The sequence below is a fragment of the Eleutherodactylus coqui genome, chromosome 5 (assembly GCF_035609145.1).
Source record: "Eleutherodactylus coqui strain aEleCoq1 chromosome 5, aEleCoq1.hap1, whole genome shotgun sequence".
In the NCBI taxonomy this organism is placed as follows: Eukaryota; Metazoa; Chordata; class Amphibia; order Anura; family Eleutherodactylidae; genus Eleutherodactylus; species Eleutherodactylus coqui.
Genome location: NC_089841.1, coordinates 168,017,276 through 168,041,077, shown reverse-complemented (window position 1 = coordinate 168,041,077; position 23,802 = coordinate 168,017,276).

Here is a 23,802-nt window from a genome sequence, read left to right as displayed (position 1 = left end):
TGCACATACGCAGTACATTCTTTATTTTTAATTTCTACTTTCTCGCTAATTCCACGGTCCGTGGATTAGACGGCTTCCATTGACTTCACATGACAGCACTGGCATATCCTGGGTAGACTGGTCCTAGGCCAAACAGAAGGGAATCGGTCAGCTTCTTCCACACACAGACCAATCTATGTCTGTGGGGTTCACTCACTGACTTCTCTCCCTTGTTAGCTGTCTCTTGCAAGAAGAACCAGAAGCAGACTCAGACTGACTTGCATCCCACCTTGCAAACACATATATCTAACAAGGTCACATAACACACTATATGATACATTTTCCAGACATAAACCCATTCAGTGCGACAGAGGTGCAATACACAGAACTCTGATGCATTCCACAATTAAGACACTGACAAGACAATGTCACGAGACAGACATATAACATTATGGAGAGGCCCCACTAACTCTGAGCCACTACATGCCCTCTGGCCAGGAGTCAGTGAAGCTGGAGATAAGGACACGTGAAATGCTGTTGGTGGGAATCCCATTGCTGGTAGAACTGGAGGTTTCCAAGGTAATGCCTGATGTACTGCCATTCCTCAAGACAGGTCCTGAGTCTAGTAAGACTGTCCTTGTTCATTTTTGGTCTTTGTATGGAACTGTATCATTTGGACTTATGAAGTGTGAAGAGCAAAAAGTTGAGCTCATTCTGGGCAGAGACTTTCCGTACTTTTGGCAGTTGTGGAGGGAGAGGATGATGTGCAGCCTTCTACAAAGTCCGCAGTATAATCAGTGGAGGCAGAAAGAAGTCTCTGAATAGTTGGTGGCTGGAGCTTCACTGACTGATGGTGTGAACTGAGTCCAAGGTCCTACATATCTTGTGGCACTGCAGCTCCTCAGGACACATAAGCCTGTGGGGTGGTGAAACCATCCCACGGACTGATAACGGGGCGCAGCATGGACTTGTAAAAACTGATGGACTTGGTGTTAAAAATGTGTTGCAGGATATGTCTATAGCAAAAGGAATTGCTAGAAATGACACAGAACAAAAATATGATAAGGTCATGACAAAGGCTGTTTTTTCAGCCGAAATGTTGCTGTCCGTTTTTATTTTGTCTGGGATACATAATAAAGATACGCTGTTTTCTTCAAAATCTTCTCGTGGTGGATATCCTCTTTGCATCAAACTATTTGCCAGGTGCTGCTGGTTTATAACGCTTTTGCTGACCAATAAGGTCATTGCAAAGTCATGTGACCCGCATAATATGGATGATGCAGTGAAATCTGCGCAATGTGCACTAGCGTTTAAGAAAAACGTGTATGGAGGTTGTACTGATAAAAATGTGTTACATGAAACATTGTCTGAGGAAATGGACACAGAAATGGAATGTCCTGTTCTGCGTACCAATGCCTAGAATCTGTCCATGCAGGTGATTGCAGAGTGTGAACAGGCGGGTGCAGAAAGCTCAGCCACAGCCCATTTAAAGAACTTTATCCATCCAAATAAAGAGTTTAGTATAGTCACTGCTTTAATTGTATATACATAAATCACCAGAAAAGGAGAGCACAGAAAACACAAAAACCATTTAAAAAAATAGAATAAATCTAAATGACATAAAAACCTTATGTGATACATCGTTTCCAAAGGCAAATTTCAGATTCCACATCCAAAAATCCATAAGAATTAATTCATCACACACCAGATGCAAAATGGCTGTGGACTAGTGTAATCATTCAGTTTAAACCCAGCCAATGACTGAACAACGAACGAGAATCGCGCCCTTCTTTTAATTTTAGCAGCCATAAAAATCAGCAGGGCTCATGCATATATCATGCATTTTAAACACTGATCGTTAAGGCCGCTTTCACACGGGCGACAAAATTGTGCGATTTTCTTGCGATGTGCCAGTGCTACAAATCGCGTGTATGTGAAGCCCATGCTTTCCAATGGGATCCTTCACATGAGCGATGTTTTGTAGGCTGCTACATTGCCGTGATTTTTTTTCTCTTGCATGCTCTATACAGCCGCGATTTGCGATGTTTTGTAGCCCATGTTTCCCTATGGAGCCTTTCTTTTGTGTTGCATCACATCGTGGTTTTCGTGCAGTGTGATGCAACTTTACAGTAGGAAGTCCCACTGTTTGTCCCTAAAATAAGCCCTAGCTGCATAAAAAAAACAATAAAATTACCTAACAGGTGCTGTCCACTCCGCCGCACTTGTCTGTAGTGCTTAGCCACCGCTTCCTGGTCAAGGGGTTCAAAAATCCCCCCTCAAGGAAGCTCTGTCTCTGATTAGTTCTTAAGCGCCTCAGCTCAGCCAATTACTGCAGCGCTCGATGAACCAATCACAGCGATTACTAACTAGCATTACTTCTGCTGTGTCAAAAAAATCCTCATCTTCCTTTGGCCGCCTGCACACTGGCAGATTTTTGCTGCAGAATCCATGGTGGGCGACCACACGGCTGATCCAGAGCAAATGCCATCCATAGCACGCTACGGGAAATCTATTCTTCCTGTACATGAGTGGGAATGAATTGCGGTTTCCCCTCGCGGAGGTAAAATCGCAGCCTGCTCTATTTTTGCGTGGATTCCGCACAGACTGGAAGCCGTCCGACCATCGGCCCACACAGCTAATCCCAACAATCGTCCCACTCACAGCAACTCTTCCCAGAATGCATCGGGAATAAGCAGAATATCTTTTTGTATCTCCAATCCTTGGTCTATATCTCTCTCTCATTTAGCAAAAATCATATCCTATCTTCTGTGCAGTAATATCACAGCCTACTAACTCACACATATTCCCAACATACAGTTTCTAACTATACTGTGTTCCTAGTTAGAGCACACCTTTCCCGCTAGAATGTACCTTATCTCTTGACGACATTGGAAAATAAAAAATAAATCTTCCTAGGCAAGTAACAGAATTGTATAACAGACATCACTGTCTTTCTTCTCATTTCTACATGCTCTGACTAAAATGTAATATCTTTCCAAGCAGGGACTTCTACACAAAGCCCTTCATTCTGAATCCATGATCATTTACAATCACTTACAAATTTTCTTTATCTATCAATATCCAGACACCCAGTCTTTGGCTTACTCCAATTTTTTGGGCACTCTTGGAGTGTCCATTTGCCAGAATAATTGAGCATTGACTCCAGTGGATCATCTCCTTTGTCCCTCAGATATTTGCCAGCTGTAGCTGCTATATAATTCCCTGAGTGATTACTTAAAGGGGTTTTCCAGTTAAATACTATAGATGGCCTATCATCAGGATAGGTCATCAATAGTTGATCGGCCAGGGTCCATCGCTGTCAGCGCTGCAATAACACAGAGATCGAAGCAGAAGCCTCTGCACCGACCTCCGTGTAGTGGCTGGCGCTTGTAATTGCAGGCACGGCTCTAATTGAGATCAATGAGGGCTGTGCCTGCAGTTACAAGCGTCAGCCACTACATGGGAGGTAGGTCGGCATGGAGGTTTCCACTCTGACCGCAAGCGCTGCGGAATATGTTGGTGCTATATAAATAAAGATTATTATTATTTGAATCGGAAACCTCCGTGCCGACCTCCCATGTAGTGGCTTGCGCTTGTAACTGCAGGCACGGCTCCAATTGATTCCAATGAGAGCCATGCTTGCAGTTACGAGTGCCGGCCACAACACAGAGGTTGGCGCGGAGACTTCTGCTCCAACCTCTATGTTATTGTGGCACTGACAGCATGCGCCCGCACAGCTGATCAGTCGGGGTCCCGAGCGATGAACCCTGGCCGATCAACTATTGATGACCTATTCTGATGATAGGTCTTCAATAGTATTTAACGCGAAAACCCCTTATGGAGACTTCCCTAAAGTCTTTTAATCCATTAATTTGGAATTCCAGTAATTCAGAATCCTTGCTGCAATGTCAAATAATTACCTAACAGAAACTTCCATAAAGTCTTTTAATCCATTAGTCCAGAACCCGAGACTCTAGTTGTAGCAATCGAGTAGCCCTTAGGGTGACTACCTACTAGCATTTTTTTTCTGCTGCTAATTCGCTGCGTTTTTTTTCCAATTGTCAATGGGACTTTCTAATGTTAAAAACGCAATGCACCAAAAACGCAAGTTGCATTATGTTGCGTTGCGTTTTTAACATTAGAAAGTCCCATTGACAATTGGAAAAAAAATGCAGCGAATTTGCAGCGGAAAAGAACTCTAGTGGGTAGTCACCCGTGGGCTGCATTCCCACAAATGTATATCGGCTTGGCTTTCACGCCGAGCCGATATACGTCATCCTCATGTGCAGGGGGGAGGATGGAAGAGCCAGGAGCAGGAACTGAGCTCCCGCCCCCTCTCTGCCTCCTCTCCACCCCTCTGCACTATTTGCAATGAAAGGAGGCAGGACGGGGCGGGGATAAGTTCCGAGAATTAGCCCCACTCCCGTTCCGCCTCTCCCCATTGCAAATAGTGCAGAGGGGCGGAGAGGAGGCAGAGAGGGGGCGGGAGCTCAGTTTCTGCTCCTGGCTCTTCCATCCTCCCCCCCCCTGCACATGAGGACGACGTATATCGGCTGGGCGTGAAAACCGAGCCGATATACATTCGTGGGAATGCACCCTTAGACTGAATAAACACAAAGCTACCAGTATGAGACTGCAACCTTCGACACAATGTACATCTATCCAGCACAGATCAATTTCACAATGTGTTACATTTATTTGTACAGGTTATTCATGTGCACTCCTCTATGATTACAAACAAGTCTAATTATTCAACTTTGCCCATAGGCTCTATTTCTTATGACCCAGATTTACCAGACAAGAGATTTCTCCCTATTCTAGAAGTCTGTCTGTCAAGGCACACAAGGTTACTGAGATCAGCCACTACATTCCAGCTCAAGTCTAGTTATCTCTGTATCATAGCATAGGGAGGGGAATAGCATGGCAATTGTAGATCATAAATTCCTTGCCCTGTCTGTGAATCTTCTAACAGATGGGATGTTATATAAACACACACAAGTCTACAAGAGGGTCTTACTGTTTCTATCTTAATAGAAAATATATACTCAGAACAACAAAATATACACATTTGATTCCTACATGAGAGAAATCACTTAAACAGACTGTTGAATCCTTGACTTGCACCATGACATAAGCTAATGTAGCAGTAAATAGTTGTAACAAACACGTTTTATTAGTTATTGCAGTTTTTATTTACTGGTGCTCAGCCTCCATCTGTGTTTAACAATTCATCGGACTGCTTAGTCTGCCACATCGTCCACCAATAAATTGTTGGAGCCCCCTTTACAATTAGAATCAGCAATAAAGCTCCTGGTATCTGAGTTCTCTTATGTGCCCAAATTAATTAACGATGATCAGAGAAATAACAAGAGACATCAACTGTGTGAAGTCACTACTATGCTTAGTGTTAACTTTATTTATATTGCAAAGCAGAACAAAGGAAAGTATAGTGTCCAATCACGGTGGACCAACAGCCTAAGTTACACTTTATTGTGACAAAAAGTGACAAATCAAAGTCCAATACCGATGAATTGTCAGGTTGTGCTTTTGAGTTCTGTGGGTCTCGAGGAGCACAGTTTCACAGGTATGAGATGTTTGAACTGGCTAGGTGTGGAGTTCTACAGCCAGCCAATCACCATCGGTCTACTGATCATAAATACCAGCCCCTCTGGCTAGAGGGTGCTGGTTTCCTCATTTCCCTCCCAGTACCCTTGTGTTTGCATTCATGCATGTTTTTTTGTAGGTGTGAACAGCGATGTGTTCTGTGTGTCTGTGCAAGGGGCCGAACATGTGATGTGAACAGTCCTATTCTGTGTGGTATGCATTCCCTTGTGTGTTGTTGTCAACCATGTCCTGTTCTGCTTGGATGGTTTACCATCTAGGGTGAGCCAGGTCCTTAGGTTCCAGTGTGGGGCCTATTTGGACAATCATCTTGTTTGCAGACAGGACTAATGGGATAGTTGTCTTTTTATAGCAGAGAACCTAGAAAACATCTAGATGCTGGGTGTCTGATACTGTGGCCTAAATTTGAAGGAATGGAGGTCATTTTCCTTTTAGATACCAATTCGCTAGTAACCGCGATGCCTAAATCTTTCTTCAATAAATATTTTTAGTTCTTAATTAGAGATGAGCGAGTATACTCGCTAAAGGCAATTGCTCGAGCGAGCATTGCCTTTAGCGAGTACCTGCCCGCTCGAGATGAAAAGTTTGGGTGCCGGCGGCGGGCAGGGAGCAGCGGGGGAGAGCGGAGCGGAACGGAGGGGAGAGCTCTCTCTCCCTCTCCCCCCCCCCCTGCTCCCTCCTGCTGACAGCCGCTACTCACCGATCCCCCACGCCGGCACCCGAACCTTTCATCTCGAGCAGGCAGGTACTCGATAAAGGTAATGCTCGCTCAAGCAATTGCCTTTACCGAGTATACTCGCTCATCTCTAGTCTTAATCAAGCCCAAAAGAGAAATCATAATTAAACTGACTGCTGCTAATCATCTGTCTGGTCCTGTAACAGCAATTACTTGGAAGATAGTATGGATTTGAGGGCAGGGCAATGTTAAGAAAGCCGTAATCCTTGTTTGTGAACCCTTCTGAGAGGATATCCCTGTGCTCCTGGACATGAATGTTCTACGTGAGTTTGACCAGATGTTTACTTAAAAATGACCCGGTTATTTGGTGCAAACTACCTCCCTTCAGCTGGCACAGAAAGCCTTCCAGCAGACTTAAGGTACGCTTGTAACAAGTGTGCAATGACTGACAGGAGCTTCGTACTTTCTTTAAAAGTAAGTTTCCTGCTTTATTAATACATTGTGCTCACAACATCATGGTTTTAAGATGTTACTGGAGTACGCGTTTCGATCTCTTGATTAGATCTTGATCACCTCCAAGGTACGCTTGCACCATTCAGCATGAATTCCCGACAGATACCACTGAAATGGTACCATCAGATGAAGAATCTGGATGACTGCCGAATTCAGCATCTGAGTTAACAAGGTAGTGAAAGTCCCAGGGCAGCACTAGTAGAGCTTGTGAAGAAGAAAGATGGAAGTATCCGGTTCTGCATAGATTACTACAAGTTGAATACCTACACCACTCGGGATTCCTACTCTTTACCAAGGATTGAAGAGTCTATTTCTGCCTTGGGGAAAGCTAAGTATTTTTCAACTCTTGATCATGCCAGTAGATATTGGCAGGTGCCCATCACAGAAAAGGACAAACCCAAAAGAGTGTTCATCCTACTTGTGGGGCAATATGCCTGGAACATTTCAGCAGCTAATTGAAAAATGTGTGGGGGACTTAATTTTGAGGCCACTCCTATCTGTTTTGACAGCACTATCATGTACTCTACCACCTTCAAAGAACATCTGAAGAGATTATGACAAGTACTGGTACACCTGCAGGCTCACATCCTGAAAATTAAACTAAAGAAGTGCCACTTGCTTAAATAAAAAATCAAGTACTTGGGTCATACATTGTCCAAAGATTGGGCTCTGCTTTCCCAGGATAAATTAGTTACTGGCCACCAGTAAAGACTTTGCAAAAACTAAGAGCATTCCTTGGCCTAGCAGGGTCTTACAGACACTTTGTTAAAGACTTTGCAAAGATTGTGGACCCTCTGAATGAACTGTTAAGAGGAACAGCTGTTGCCCTGAAAAACCCATCCATCCCATGGGGTGAAGCTCGAGAGGAAGCATTCTGAGCATTAAAAGAGGCTCTGACCAATGCTCCCATCTTAGCATATGATGATTTCAACCAACCCTTTTTACTGCATACCGATGGCAGTCTCTATGGTCTAGGAGCAGTACTAACGTAAAAACAGGCGAGACATGAGAGAGTAATTGCCTATGCTAGCTGATCCCTACGAGAATGAAACCCTAACCGCTATAGTTTTTATTAAAGTGGAACTGCTCGACTTAGTTGAAACAGTAAGTGAAAAATTTGCAGAGTACTTGACTAGAGCTGAAATACAAGTTCAAACTAACAACAATCCATTAGTACATCTGGGCACAGCTAACCTATGACGCCTGGAAAAACATTGCATGGTTCAACTAGTAAAGTAAAATTTCACTATCTAGTGTCGGGCGAAGACAGAGAACATGAATGCAGGAGTGTTGTCACTACTAATGCTAGAAGTCCCTGTAGGAGAAGTGGATGACCGGTTGAGGATGAAGAGACACCAGATTTTCGGAAGTTTCCTTCTAGAGTAGCGGCCTAGTCAGGTGAAGAAGCCTGACCACATATGGCAGTATTAGGAAACAGTAAGCCTGAGTTGAGTAAGGTTCAGAGTGAGGATCTGGGACTGTCTAAGGTGATGAGCTGGGTCACCCAACAAGAAAAACCTGGAAAGAAAGAAAAGACCCATCTTAGTGAAAAGATGCTCTCTATCCTGCAACAATGGGAACAACTACAAGTAAAAGACAATGTCCTATACCGAAGAGTTTAGCTTCCTATGTATCTTGAGGAATGGTAGCAGGTTATGATCCCTGGAAAGTTATCAAAGTTGGTGAAGGATGCAGATCGAGAACCGCATGAGTGAACAGCTCACTTTGGGAACAAAAATACATTTCAGTGACTCCAACGGTTTGTGTATTGCCCTCAGCTATAAAAGACTGTTGAGGAAGTCTGCTGGACGTCTGAGAAGTGTGAAGTGACCCAAAGTCCAGAGCAGCATGCTGCTGTGCAAACGATAAAGACAATTGAGCCCCTTGAATTCACAATGATCGACTATCTACTCATCGGGCAGTCAAGGAGTGGTCATCAGTACTGCCTAGTCATGATAGATCATTTCTTGAAATTTACTGTGGTGATTCCCACCTGGGATTAGACAGTTAATCCACTACCCGTGCAATCTGTCAAGACTTTATCTGAGTGTAAGGTTGTCCAAAATGCATCCACTCAGACTAAGAAGCCTGTTTTCAGGGGATGGCTATGGAGGAACTGCTAAAGCTGCATGGCATTGAAAAATCCCGAACTACACTGTACCATCCACAGGGATATGGAGCATGCGAACGCACTAACAGAACTTTGCTACAAATGCTTTGTACCTTGGAGGACAATAAAATATAAGATGGCCATAATGCCTGCCTGAGCTTGTGTGGACTTACAGTAACCAAGTCCAGAATACTGCGGGTTACACTCCATCCATGCTGCTTTTTGGGTGAACCAGAAGGGAAATTGTTGAGCTGAATCTTGAACAACCAGAGGCTATAACCAAAAGAACTGTTATGTCTTGGGTGCGCAAGCACTGGCATTAGTTGCAAGCAATAATATCTCACAGGACAAAGACTTGAAGAGAAAATGGATGCAACTAGAACTCTGGTGCAAGAAATTCTGCTGCAACCCAGAGATCCAGTACTGGTCCAAGTCAAATGTCCAAAAGGACAATAGCAAGTGATGGGAAGTTGAGCTCTACAGAGTATCGAAACATTTCTTTCCTTCCGAACCTGTGTATGAAGAAGTGGAGGAACAAGATAAGTGCAGTGTAATTTTAACTCTGCTTGTATGTGCAATCAATGTTTTAAGTGTACATACACCCAAGATATAAATTCAGTGAGAATGGGCCCTAATGTAGAGAACAAAATGGATAACAGAAAGTGGAGGAGAATGATGATGCATGCTGTCCATAGAAGTCTATGGAGAGCACAGGGGGGGTGGGGATGAGGGAGAGAGACTCACACACAGACACTGCACCAGCTGACTGTTAAAGGGATTCTGTCATCAGGTTTATGTTAGTCTTCATGCAGTATGCAAGAATAGGACTATGTGGTCCACTGCCATGACTCAAAGCTCAGCTCTGAGTCGAACCTTAAAGTGTATAAGACTTGGGGGCAATGTAGTTTAGGTAGCATGAACCTGATGACAGGATCGGACGGTCACTTTAACCCTCTTGGTGATTATTCATATGCCCCAATAGCGCTATGGCTTGTTCCAAAGGGGCAACTGGAATTTTACTAAACAATAGGAAAGCTTAGTGTTTTGTCCAAATTGCCACTATACTCACTCTAGTTCATTGCTGGGAATCATGTCAGGGAAAAAACAGCTAAAACAGCAGCTAGATATATCAGTATACTGGTAGGAGGACCCACTCTAAGGTTCGGCGTGGTAAAAAAATATATCCAGTAGAGCTGTTTGAGCAATGCCATTACAAAGTCCAAGCTGCTTTAATAAACTGGTTACATAATTCCTATTCCAGTCCGCTCTGCTTTCTAAACATTTATGTATTCTACAAATAGTAATGTTCTCTTTGTGCACATTGGAAATTCTATTACATAAATGATAATCTGCTTTGACCTTCTCCTGGAACAGAGGCTTATTTGGGTCAAGCTGTAAATGGCATTTTTTGTTGTGTGACAGATTTCATCAGACAGGTTATATGACTAGTGACCATTGACCCGCAGCCTGTGGTTTTACTGGATGAACCTGCGACTGTCAGGATGTTGTACACCAGTCCTACACAAGGGACATTAGCGCAAAGTGATTATTAGTAAGAGAATCTAACATAACAATAACTGCTTTGTATATAATGATCAATTCTAGTTTAAGAAGTTGCTTATTCTTATATAATAGATGTCCTTGTTGTTGGGATGTACTGTAACGGATTTGTAACATGTAAGTAGATTTTACGGTCGTTTTATAATTAATGGCCTATTCTTAGACTATAGGTATTTTTACAATAGGCTTTTTTCATTTAAAGAACATTGTTACGCACATCACCATTCAACCACATGTGGAGAAGCATTTATTATAGTTCATGCTTCATTTTGGTAACACTCTTTCCAATGAATTTTGAAACTGATTAGCAATCTTCCCTCCACTACTTCTCACTTTGGGTCCTGTTATAGTATCTCTCTTCAGGGGTGCAACTAGTGTCCTATAGTCTCAGAACAAGTTTTGGACCTGAGTCCCCGTCTTCCTGTTCTACAAAGATATATGCCCCTTCCTCAAAAAATAGTACAACTATACATACATGTATCTCAAATAGAAGGTAACTATACAACAATTTTCTATGTATTTATACCTATGAAATGGGTGAATATTTAACAAAGAACATCGCTATACAAATAACAAATATTACTTCCTTACAGTTACTGAACAAACCCCAGTCCAATATCACTATATAAGGGCTTAATAGTACTGCTACACCATGATCCCTGCCATTACCACTACAAAATGACTGAATAATACCACCATACTGTTACTGTATAAAGTCCCTGTAAAAAAGAACAATATTACCCCCATCCAAAGACCATATAATGGTAGATACCAATTTTATACAGGCGCTCTGCAGCCCATTGTTAAATCCGTGATGCCTTCTCTGACTGGAGTAGTTCACTTTCGCTTTTCTTCTCCATCCGGTCCAGGTTACTATGCAGATTTCTTGCAGCCAAAACTCAACTGCAGAATTTAGTAAACAGACATATTTGGCTCCTTACTTTTCTAGCATCTGCTCCATCTTTTCCCCACCTACACATACTCCATCCATAGTGCCCTACATAGTAATTGTATCCCCTGTTGGAGTCCACATGATTATAATGTTTCCTTACAGTAATATTGTCTTCCTTTGTTCTGCACCCATATATATTAACAGTATCCCTCTTGTGCTAGCCCCCTATGTATAGCAATAATCCCCCCCCCCATGCTGCCCTAATACATAGTAATAATACCCTTTGTTTTGCCTCCATAAATAGTAATGCCCCTGTGTGCGACTCCCATACACAGAAAAAATGTTTTGATGTGCTGCATCCATAAATGGTAATAATTCCCCCATAAAGAGGCATGGTACTCATATTATACCCCCATAAACAGTAATACTGTCTCTCATATTATACCCCCATAAATAGTAATAGTGTCCCTCATATGATGCCCCCATTGCTAATTTAAAAAAAAAGAAACTAAAACTGACCTGTTCCGTTCCTCCAACAAGCAGGTGAGTCTCTTTGCAGGCCAGGGCCTGGCAGAGGTGGCGGATTGCAGTGACTGCATTATGCCAGCTCACATTCTCAGCATGCTTAGAGCTCTGTAAGGACATGAGTTTAAAGCAGTCTGCAGTCTACTGGAGTAAGTGATGGGACCGGAAGCCAATGGCTCCCTGCTCCGCCATGGTCTGCAATCGGATTATGAAGATGCAGATCTAGTTGAAAGTGGCGCTCACCCAGGGATCCGGATGGGCCCCCTTCCCGTCTGATCATTACACTACTGTTGCTCTTGAAGACTTTGAGTAGTAGCCAGTCTAAAGCTTTATACATCAATCGATCGGCAGATCTAAGGAGAACATTCCTTGGGTCATGTGCAGTTTGTTATATTAACTATTTCTGGGCTTGGTAATTAGTTAATGTATAAGATTCCTGAGTTCATTTCCAGTCACGTTAACTATCTTTTGTTGGTTAGTGCATAGGCATTACTAGTAGTATTTAGCAATCATTAGTTAAGATTTACATGGTTAAATTCATATGTGTATAAAGTATTATATGGAAAGATATATAATAACCTTTATTTGTATAGCACCAACTTATTCCGCAGCGCTTTCAAGCACGGAAGAACACAGTCAAATACAACAGATTACATGTGGTATACAATCAGTTTGAAACATAGGGGGTGGAGGTGATATAGGAGCTACAGGGGGGGAGTCGGGAGATAAGGCACAGGGGAACACGGGCAGTATGGGAATTACATGTGGAAATCGATCGAGCATTGCCCTTAGCGAGTACCTGCCCGCTCGAGAGAAAAGATTCGGCTGCCGGCGGCAGGCAGGGAGCGGCGGAGGAGAGCGGGGAGGAACGGAGGGGAGATCTCTCTCTCCCTCTCTCCCCCCCCCCCCGCTCCCTCCTGCTCACTGCCGCAACTCACCTGTCACCTGCGCCGGCAGCCGAACCTTCTCTGCCGAGTGGGGAGATACTCGCTAAGGACAATGCTCGATCAAGCAATTGCCCTTAGCAAGTATGCTCACTCATCTCTAGTGATAACATTTGCAGCTGATATATACGGTACTGTATGTGATATAATTTAGGGCTCTGGTTTGGGGTAACATATCAGTGCTGAGCAGTTTGTTGCACTATGCCTCAGCCTACAATGGTAAAGGCACACTTAACGGCCTAGTTTTTTGTTTTTTTTTAAAGTGCGACATCGCAGCAAAATATGCCCTTGCCTGAACTTTTAAATAACTTTTACATGGGGCGGATTAATGTTCATGCTCAAGTGTGGGGTCCCATTCAAAATGTTCCTGTTGGCACAATACTGTACTAGTTATGCCCCTGGCTATGTCACTACAGAATTTAACAGAGTCCAGTCATTACTGACAGTATAAAGCTATGCAGGAACACATCCTCTTGACAAGGGCAATGGTAAAATCCAGTTGTCAGATTAGACGTGGGCTACACAGTTTTAATAAGTTGTGTTACAAAAATCCCTATGTAGGCCAAGACTTAATTATACATTTCAGAATGGAATAACACAGGAATATCACAACACAAAGTAAATGTTGCAGAAATGTTATCTCATGGGGAATACAAAGATTTACTATAAGGGCGCCCACCCACTGGCGATTTGTTTTTCTTTGCGTTTTGCGTTTTTTCTCAAGAGCAATTAGAATTGAATGTACTCCTGTCCACTGGCGTTTTTTTTTGCGTTGCGTTGCGTTTTTTAACATAGGAGCTGTCAGTTGCATATGTGTCCTTATTTTTCTCCTAATGCACCCATGAAAGTCAATGGAAATGAATGGAAAAGCCGCGAAAACGCGGCAAAAAACGCGGCAAAAACGATCGGAAAACACAGCGAAAACGCTGCGTTTTTCACGCACGAAAATCGCAAACGCCAGTGGGTGGGCGCCCTAATAGACAAGTCTGAAAAGCTGCCAGCTTCTCTATAAATCTAGTCACTCACAGGTGGCATCTCCTCTTATAGTAGGTGGTTTCTTTCCTTTTCTTGTCTATCCGACCCAGACCTCCATGATGACCTTTTTCTGATACAATTTAAATAGACTCATATCCCAGAAAAGTACCCAAAATAAATTTAGATCCCAGACCAGATTATCAGTCCAAAATTGATTTCATGGAGTAGTTGGAGCTATTACGAGTACTGACAATGTTTTTTCTCTGTCTTTTCTCTCTTACTCTCTCTCATAAGCAGGGAACTGCTGCAGGGATGCAGCAGTGATGAATATATCAGAATATCTCATTTGTGAATGTAGGAAAAGCATAGAATGAGACTCGGTGCTACTCACAAAAAAGATGAACCATACAATAGAGTTCCCCCAAGTCTGTGGCACCAGACATTGAAATCCATGCATGCCTTCAGTTAGTTAAACAGGATATTCCTAAATGGAACCTTAAGTAGACCATCCTTGAATCTACCTAGGAGAACTGCCTCTGTACAGGTACATTGGGGGTGGTTATCGAATACAAACAATAGGAACTGTTGCTCAATAGCATGGTAGATAGGGGTAAACGATATCAACACCCAATGTGGGTGATATATATTCACATAATTTTTTTGGGGGGGGAGCATAAGTGAAAACCTAGCTCATCCCCATAAAATCCAAGAAGGCAGTGTATTCCGTTCGTGCATAGATCAAAATGGAGCAGTAGAAATATTTAAGGTTTTTATTCAGATAAAGCACATTTAACAGAACTCAACACGATTCTGTGATAGTTGATTCCCTTTCATCAGGAAAATGAACAAAAAAACTATACAGTGGTACTTGGATACATAGAACTATTGTCACCATGAACCAAAATCTGTCATGTCACCAGCTCCCAGACGAATGTCTTGTCTGATATGGCCCACAGGCAGAAAACATCCCATCCGGGAATTACACATTGCCAGAAGTAGGATGCATTCCACCACTGAAACACACTGGAAGTAAGTTGTGAGAACTTATCTGTGCAGAATTTTGAGATTGAAAAGGGCCTCTTAACCCATAATAATATAATCTTTCATAAGAGTTAGGGCTCACACCCACTTGCGTTTTTTTCACACGATTGTCAATGGGACTTTCTAATGTCCCATTGTGTAAGTTTGCATCCTGTTGCATTAAAGGGGTTGTCCCGCGCCGAAACGGGGTTTTTTTTTTTTTCAATAGCCCCCCCGTTCGGCGCGAGACAAACCCGATGCATGTGTTAAAAAAAACAAAAACGGATAGTACTTACCCGAATCCCCGCACTCCGGTGACTTCTTACTTACCTTGCCAAGATGGCCGCCGGGATCTTCACCCACAGTGGACCGCAGGTCTTCTCCCATGGTGCACCGTGGGCTCTGTGCGTTCCATTTGCCGATTCCAGCCTCCTGATTGGCTGGAATCGGCACACGTGACGGGGCGGAGCTACGAGGAGCAGCTCTCCGGCACAAGCGGCCCCATTCAGAAGGGAGAAGACCGAACTGCGCAAGCGCGTCTAATCGGGAGATTAGACGCTGAAATTAGACGGCACCATGGAGACGAGGACGCCAGCAACGGAGCAGGTAAGTGAATAACTTCTGTTTGGCTCATATTTAATGCACGATGTATATTACAAAGTGCATTAATATGGCCATACAGAAGTGCTGAACCCCACTTGCTTTCGCGGGACAACCCCTTTAACTACTACTCTAGCTGGACATAAACTTATATCCTTTGGCATTAAGGAGTTAAAAATAGTCATGATTCTGTAATGCAAATCACTGCATGGACTCGAATATTTTCAAAAATCATTGTCTGTGAACGCAGTTCGCCGTGCAATCCACAAATGTATCATGCGAAGAAGAAGCCATATATCAACACAATCCAGAAACACCAGCGTCTTCTCTTGGCCAAAACTCATTTAAAATGGATTGAGGCAAAATGGAAAACTGGCTTTGCAGAAGAAAAGTCCAGGTGCTGAACTGGTCTGCCTGCAGTCCAGAAGATTCACCAATAGAAAACATTTGGTACATTATGAAATGAAAAATCCGGCAAAGATGACCCAGAACTGTTGAGCAGCTGGAATCCTACATCATACTAGATTGGGACAACACTCCTCTCCTAAAACTCCAGCAATTGGTCTCCTCACTTCCCAGACATTTACAGACTGCTGTAAAGAGAATAGGGGATGCTACACAATGGTAGACATGGCCCTGGCCCAACTTTTTTGCGATTTGTTTCCATCAATTTCTAAATGAGTTAATATTTTTAAATGAAATTGAAAACTGTCTCACATCTGATATGTGTTCTATGCTCTATTTTGACCAAAATATGGCTATAGCAGATTTCCAAATCATCGCATTTTTTTTTCTTTAGCTTTATTTACATTTTATACAGCGCCCCAACTTTTTTGGAATTGGGGTTGTATAAATCACACACCATTATTACATCAATGTAATTATTTTGTATCCCAGTGAGAAATCATACTGTATTCCTGTGGGGGTCCCATGAAATCAAACTTGTCCACCTGATTGCATCTCACCATGATATTGGGTACATAGAGGTCTGGCCTGAGGCTTGACAAAAGACATGTAGTCGAAACGTTGCCTTTTACCATATGGAGCAATAAAAGGATTTTAAGCTTTATTCTACACCTTTGATGCTGCCGCCTCGGCCTTACTAACATGATATTGGGATCACAACATTGCATGTAATTTATCTCTTCCATAATGTTATATGAAGATCACATGCAATGTTTTTCTTGGTCCGGAGTAGGGAAACCTCTTCCATGATATCCACATGGCCTAATAAGAGTGTGAGGCAGTGCAGTTAAGCTGTTTTGTGCAGGGTCCTTTTTTATTTTCTTTACTGCTTCGCCTTATTAGAAATACAGGATTTTCACTTACATCATTCTTGGTCCCCCTGGGATTTCTACTTAATTGCCCTATTTCACCACCACTACAGTCAATTTCATAGGAAGCCAATTCATATATCAGCGTGTTTTTGGAGTGTGCGAGAAAATCTGAGAGCCCAGAGGAAGCCCTCACAAACACAAGGAGCAGGATTGCCCACCGTCCAGAAATTCTTGGACAATCCATAAAAATAAGGCCCATTTTTCCAATGTCCATGAAAAAAACATATGCGTCCATGATTTTTTTTTTTAGGTTAATGGTAAATGCACAAGTTATTATGACTGTAATTATCATCATTTTACAGCTCACAGTTAATTTTGGTAATGAGTTCATATCAGTATCTGACCTATAAACATGTATTACCTATAATTAGAGATGAGCGAGCACCAAAATGCCCGGGTGCTCGTTGCTCGAGTCGAGCTTTCCGTGATATTCGAGAGTTCGTTTCGAGTAACGAACCCCATTGAAGTCAATGGGCGACTCGAGCATTTTTGTACATGACCTATTCTCGCTAAGGTTTTCATTTGTGCAAATCTGCAAAACCTACGAAAGTGATGGAAATGACACAGAAACGGATAGGGCAGGCGAGGGGCAACATGCTGGGCTGCATCTCAGGTTCCCAGGTCCCACTATTAAGCCACAATAGCGGCAAGAGTGCCCCCCCCCCCAACAATTTTTACTTTGGACAAACCCTCATTAGCAAGGCATACCTTAGCTAAGCACCACACTACCTCCAACAAAGCACAATCAGTGCCTGCGGGACACATCACTGCCTCTTCTCCTGGGTTACATGCTGCCCAACCCCCCCACACGACCCTGCGTCCGCAGCGCACACAAAAGTGTCCCTGCGCAGCCTTCAGCTGCCCTCATGCCACACGCTGGCTTCATAGCCACACCACCCTCATGTTTATTTATAAGTGCGTCTGCCATGAGGAGGAACCGGAGGCACACACTGCAGAGGGTTGGCAGGGCCAGGTAGCGACCCTCTTTAAAAGGGGGGGTGATAGCCCACAATGCTGTAGAGAATCGATGAGAAATTGATGTTCGATCTTCATTCCAATCCTGTGCCACCTCCGTCAGGAGCTGCAAACGTGGGCATAAGGGGGACTCAGCTGCCAGCCCAGCACTTCTGCACATCTCCACAATGCAGCAATATTTGGTGTGGGAAGTATGTGAGCGGGCCCAGGGTCAGCCTCTGTCCCAGCAAACACCCTGAGTGGCCCAAGGTGCTGCGAGTGACATAGCAATGGGGACTCCATGTGTCCACACACTACTCATTCTGTTTGGGTGTCGGATACCTCATCGACAACGCAAGGGGTAAACCATCTGCACTCTGCACCCTACCCAAGTCTGTCAGTGTTTTGGGGACAAACAGCTACAACTCCGCTATGGCAAGTCTGTGTGCACCCGCAGCATGGGTGGCTACCAGGAACACACAGACAGTACATAAAGAAATCCCATTGCAGTGCCCCGGGTAGCTGAGGTTACGTGAGAGGGAATACATGTTGGCTGCGGCCCACACGCCATGCCCTAGGCATTCAGGGTTATTTTTAAAAGTGCCAGGCAGGTACAACTCCGCTATGGCAAGTCTGTGTGCACCCACAGCATGGGTGGCTAGCAGGAACACACAGACGGTACATAAAGAAATCCCATTGCAGTGCCCCGGATAGCTGAGGTTACGTGAGAGGAAATACATGTTGGCTGCGGCCCACACGCCATGCCCTAGGCATTCAGGGTTATTTTTAAAAGTGCCAGGCAGGTACAACTCCGCTATGGCAAGTCTGTGTGCACCCGCAGCATGGTGGCTAGCAGGAACACACAGATGGTACATAAAGAAATCTCATTGCAGTGCCCCGGGTAGCCGAGGTTACGTGAGAGGGAATACATGTTGGCTGCGGCCCACACGCCATGCCCTAGACATTCTGGGTTATTTTTAAAAGTGCCAGGCAGGTACAACTCCGCTATGGCAAGTCTGTGTGCACCCACAGCATGGTGGCTAGCAGGAACACACAGATGGTACATAAAGAAATCCCATTGCAGTGCCCCGGGTAGCTGAGGTTACGTGAGAGGAAATACATGTTGGCCTCGGCCCACAATCCATGCCCTAGGCATTCAGGGTTATTTTTAAAAGTGCCAGGCAGGTACAACTCCGCTATGGCAAGTCTGTGTGCACCCACAGCATGGTGGCTAGCAGGAACAAACAGACGGTACAGAAAGAAATCCCATTGCAGTGCCCCGGATAGCTGAGGTTACGTGAGAGGGAATACATATTGGCTGTGGCCCACACGCCATGCCCTAGACATTCTGGGTTTTTTGGGGGGCCAGATAGATAGAACATCACGATGGGAAGACTTAGTGCACCCATAGTATACACAGACCCCTGTTATATTCCTGTTGCAAAGGTATAAGCTGACCCCAGTAACAGTTATGTTACAGAAGTCTAGGGAGACCTCAGTAACATTTCTGTAGTAACAGTATAGACAGCCCTCAGTAACATTTCATTAGCAGAAGTATAGGCAGACCCCTGTAACATTTATGTGGCAGAAGTATAGGCTGACCCTAGTAACAGTTATGTAGCAGCAGTATAGGCAGACCCCTGTAACTTTCTCATAGCAGAAGTATAGGCAGGTAGGCAGACCCCAGTAAAATTTCTGTAGTAATAGTATAGGCCAACCTCTGAAACATTGGGATACCATGAGCGTAGGCGAAAACTGGAAAAACTAGTTGGATAAGAGTGTAGGCGTGGGCCCGGAAAATTAGTGTACCAAGAGTGCAAGTGTACCTGAAAAATTTATCAACCGAGAGGGCAGGTGAAACCCATAAACATTTTTTTAAAGATACAGCTCACTGTTGCTTAATTTGTAACAGAGCCTGGAGGCAGCCCTGTTGAAAAAATTGGTTCATGTAACAGTCTCAATACTTTTGAAACTTAGAAAAATTGTAAAAACATTGGTAGATATAGATGAGCCTTTTGGGCCGCAGAAAAATTGGCCGTTTAGCGCGATGACATGTTGTTTCTGGAGGAGGAGGACTAATGTCAAAGACAGATTGACAAAGAGAAATGCGCCCGGTGATAGAGAAGAGTGCTTTTATCTGTGGTTGCAGCGAAAAGAATCTTTAAAGGGGTTGTCCCGCGGCAGCAAGTGGGTCTATACACTTCTGTATGGCCATATTAATGCACTTTGTAATGTACATTGTGCATTAATTATGAGCCATACAGAAGTTATCAAAAGTTATTCACTTACCTGTTCCGTTGCTGGCGTCCTCGTCTCCATGGTTGCCGTCTAATTTTCACCGTCTAATGGCCAAATTAGACGCGCTTGCGCAGTCCGGGTCTTCTTCTTTTCTCAATGGGGCTCCGTGTAGCTCCGTGTAGCTCCGCCCCGTCACGTGCCGATTCCAGCCAATCAGGAGGCTGGAATCGGCAATGGACCGCACAGAAGCCCTGCGGTCCACCGAGGGAGAAGATGCCGGCGGCCATCTTCAGCAGGTAAGTAAGAAGTCACCGGAGCACGGGGATTCAGGTAAGCGCTGTCCGGTGTTCTTTTTTAACCCCTGCATCGGGGTTGTCTCACGCCGAACAGGGGGGGGTTGAAAAAAAAACAACCCGTTTCGGCGCGGGACAACCCCTTTAAGTTCCGCTGCTCTCCGCTGGTGGAGAAGAGAAGTCTGGGGAAATCCAGGCTTTGTTCATCTTTATGAGTGTAAGCATGTCGGCACTGGCAGTTGACAGGCGGGTACGCTTGTCCGTGATGATTCCCCCAGCTGCACTAAACACCCTCTCTGATAAGACGCTAGCGACAGGGCAAGCCTGCACCTCCAGCGCATACAGTGCAAGTTCGTGCCACAGGTCCAGCTTTGACACCCAATAGTTGTATGGAGCTGAGGCATCACGGAGGACGGTGGTACAATTGGCTACATACTCCCTCACCATCTTTTTACAGTGCTCCTTCCGACTCAGCCTTGACTGGGGAATGGTGACGCAGTCTTGCTGGGGAGCCATAAAGCTGGCCAAGGCCTTGGAGAGTGTTCCCCTGCCTGCACTGAACATGCTGCCTGATCTCCGCGCCTCTCCTGCTACTTGGCCCTTTGAACTGCGCCTTCTGCCGCTAGCGCTGTCGGATGGGAAGTTTACCATCAGTTTGTCCACCAGGGCCCTGTGGTATTGCATCACTCTCGAACCCCTTTCCTTTTCGGGAATGAGAGTGGAAAGTTTCTCCTTATACCGGGGGTCGAGAAGGGTGTACACCCAGTAATCCGTAGTGGCCAGCATGCATCTAACGCGAGGGTCACGAGAAAGGCAGCCTAACATGAAGTCAGCCATGTGTGCCAGGGTGCCAGTACGCAAGACATGGCTGTCCTCACTAGGATGATCACTTTCAGGATCCTCCTCCTCCTCATCGACAGGCCATACACACTGAACAGATGAGAGGCAAGCAGCATGGGTACCCTCTGCAGTGGGCCCAGCTGTCTCCTCCCCCTCCTCCTCCTGCTCCTCCCCCTCCTCCTCCTCCTCCTCCAAAACGCGCTGAGATATAGACATGAGGGTGCTCTGACTATCAAGCGACATACTCTCTTCCCCCATCTCCTGTTCTGACCGCAAAGCGTCAGCCTTTATGCTTTGCAGTGAACTTCTCAGCAGGCATAGCAGAGGAATGGTGACGCTAATGATTGCAGCATCGCCGCTCACCATCTGGGTAGACTCCTTAAAGTTTCCGAGGGCGTGGCAGATGTCTGCCATCCAGGCCCACTCCTTGATAAAGAATTGGGGAGGCTAACTCCCACTACGCCACCCATGTTGGAGTTGGTATTCCACTATTGCTCTACGCTGCTCATAGAGCCTGGCCAACATGTGGAGCGTAGAATTACACCGTGTGGGCACGTCGCACAGCAGCCGGTGCTCTGGCAGATTAAACCGATGTTGCAGGGTCAGCAGGGTGGCAGCGTCCGTGGTGGACTTACGGAAATGTGCGCAGACGCGGCGCACCTTGCCGAGCAGGTCTGACAAGTGCGGGTAGTTTTTCTGAACCACCAGATTGAAGACGTGGGCCAGGCATGGCACATGTGTGAGGCTTCCGAGCTGCAAAGCCGCCACCAGGTTACGGCCGTTGTCACACATGACCATGCCCGGTTGGAGGCTCAGCGGCGAAGCCAGAGGTTGGTCTGCTCAGTCAGACCCTGCAACAGCTTGGGGGCCGTGTGCCTCTTGTCACCTAGGCTGAGTAGTTTCAGCACGGCCTGCTGACGCTTGCCCACCGCTGTGCTGCTGCGCCACACCGACTGCTGGCGACGTGCTGCTTACATTTCTTAATTGAGAGGTAGAGGTTGCGTAGGAGGGGGAGGGGGAGGGTTTAGAGGAGGTGGCATAGACTGCTGCAGATACCAGAACCGAGGAAGGACCCACTATTCTGGGTGTGGGTAGGACGTGTGCGGTCCCAGGCTTTGACTCGGTCCCAGCCTCCACCAAATTCACCCAGTGTGCCGTCAGGGAGATATAGTGGCCCTGCCCACCAGTACTTGTCCACGTGTCCGTGGTTAAGTGGACCTTCCCAGTAACCGCGTTGGTGAGGGCACGATTGATGTTGCGGGAGACGTGCTGGTGTAGGGCTGGGACGGCACACCGGGAAAAATAGTGGCGACTGGGGACTGAATAGCGTGAGACCGCCGCCGCCATCATGTTTTTGAAAGCCTCTGTTTCCACAAGCCTGTACGGCAGCATCTCCAGGCTGATCAATTTCGCAATGTGCACGTTTAAAGCTTGAGCATGCAGGTGCATGGCGGCGTATTTGCGCTTGCGCTCCAAGGCTTGCACTAGCGACAGCTGGATGCTGCGCTGAGAGACATTGCTGGATGGGGCCGAGGAGAGCGGAGGTGAGGGTGTGAGTGCAGGCCGGGAGGCGCTCGTGCCTGTGTCCTGAGAGGGGGGTTGGATCTGAGTGGCAGGTTGGGGCACAGGAGGAGAGGCAGCGGTGCGACCCGCCTTCGTCCCACCTCGTGGGGTGCTTGGCCATCATATACCTGCGCATGCTGGTGGTGGTAAGGCTGGTACTGGTGGCTCTCCGGCTGATCTTGGCGCGACACAGGTTGCACACCACTGTTCGTCGGTCGTCCGCGCTCTCACTGAAAAACATCCACACCTTTGAAGACCTAGGCCTCTGCAGGGTGGCTTTGCGCGAGGGGGTGCTTTGGGAAACAGTTGGGGGAGTCTTCGCTCTGGCCCCGCCTCTACCCCTGGCCACCCCACTGCCTCTTCCAACCTGTCCTGCTGCTGCACTTGCCTCCCCCTCTGAAGACCTCTCCTCAGTTGGCTTAGCGAACCATGTGGGGTCAGTCACCTCATCGTCCAGCGGCTCTTCCTCCGAATCCTCTGTGCGCTCCTCCCTCGGACTTACTGCCCTTACTACTATCTCACAGATAGACAACTGTGTCTCATCATCATCGTCCTCCTCACTCACTGAAAGCTCTTGAGACAGTTGCCGGAAGTCCCCAGCCGCATCACCCGGACCCTGGGAACTTTCCAAAGGTTGGGCATCGGTCACGACAAACTCCTCAGGTGAGAAAGGAACCATTTTTTCCCAATCAAGGCAGGGGCCTGAGAACAGTTCCTGGGAGTCTGTCTGCTCATCAGAATGTGTCATTTTCATGGAGTAAGGAGGCTGGGAGGAAGGAGGAGCAGCAGCGAGAGGATTCGGAGTTGCACCAGTGGACAGCGTAGAAGACTAGATGGTCGATACATTGCTGGATGCATTTTCTGCCATCCACGACAGGACCTGCTCACACTGCTCATTTTGTAATAAAGGTCTACCACGTGGACCCATAAATTGTGATATGAAGCTGGGGCCCCTAGAAACGTGCCTCTCTCCTAATCCCGCAGCAGTCGGCTGCGATTCACTTGGACCAGGAACTCGGCATGTGCCCACACCCTGACTTGGACCTCCGCGTCCTCGCCTCCGTCCACGGCCACGTCCTCTCGGCCTACCCCTACCCCTCAGCATGGTGTATTACCAATAGAGCAGACACAGAGCGGTCTGAATAATTATGCAATTATTGG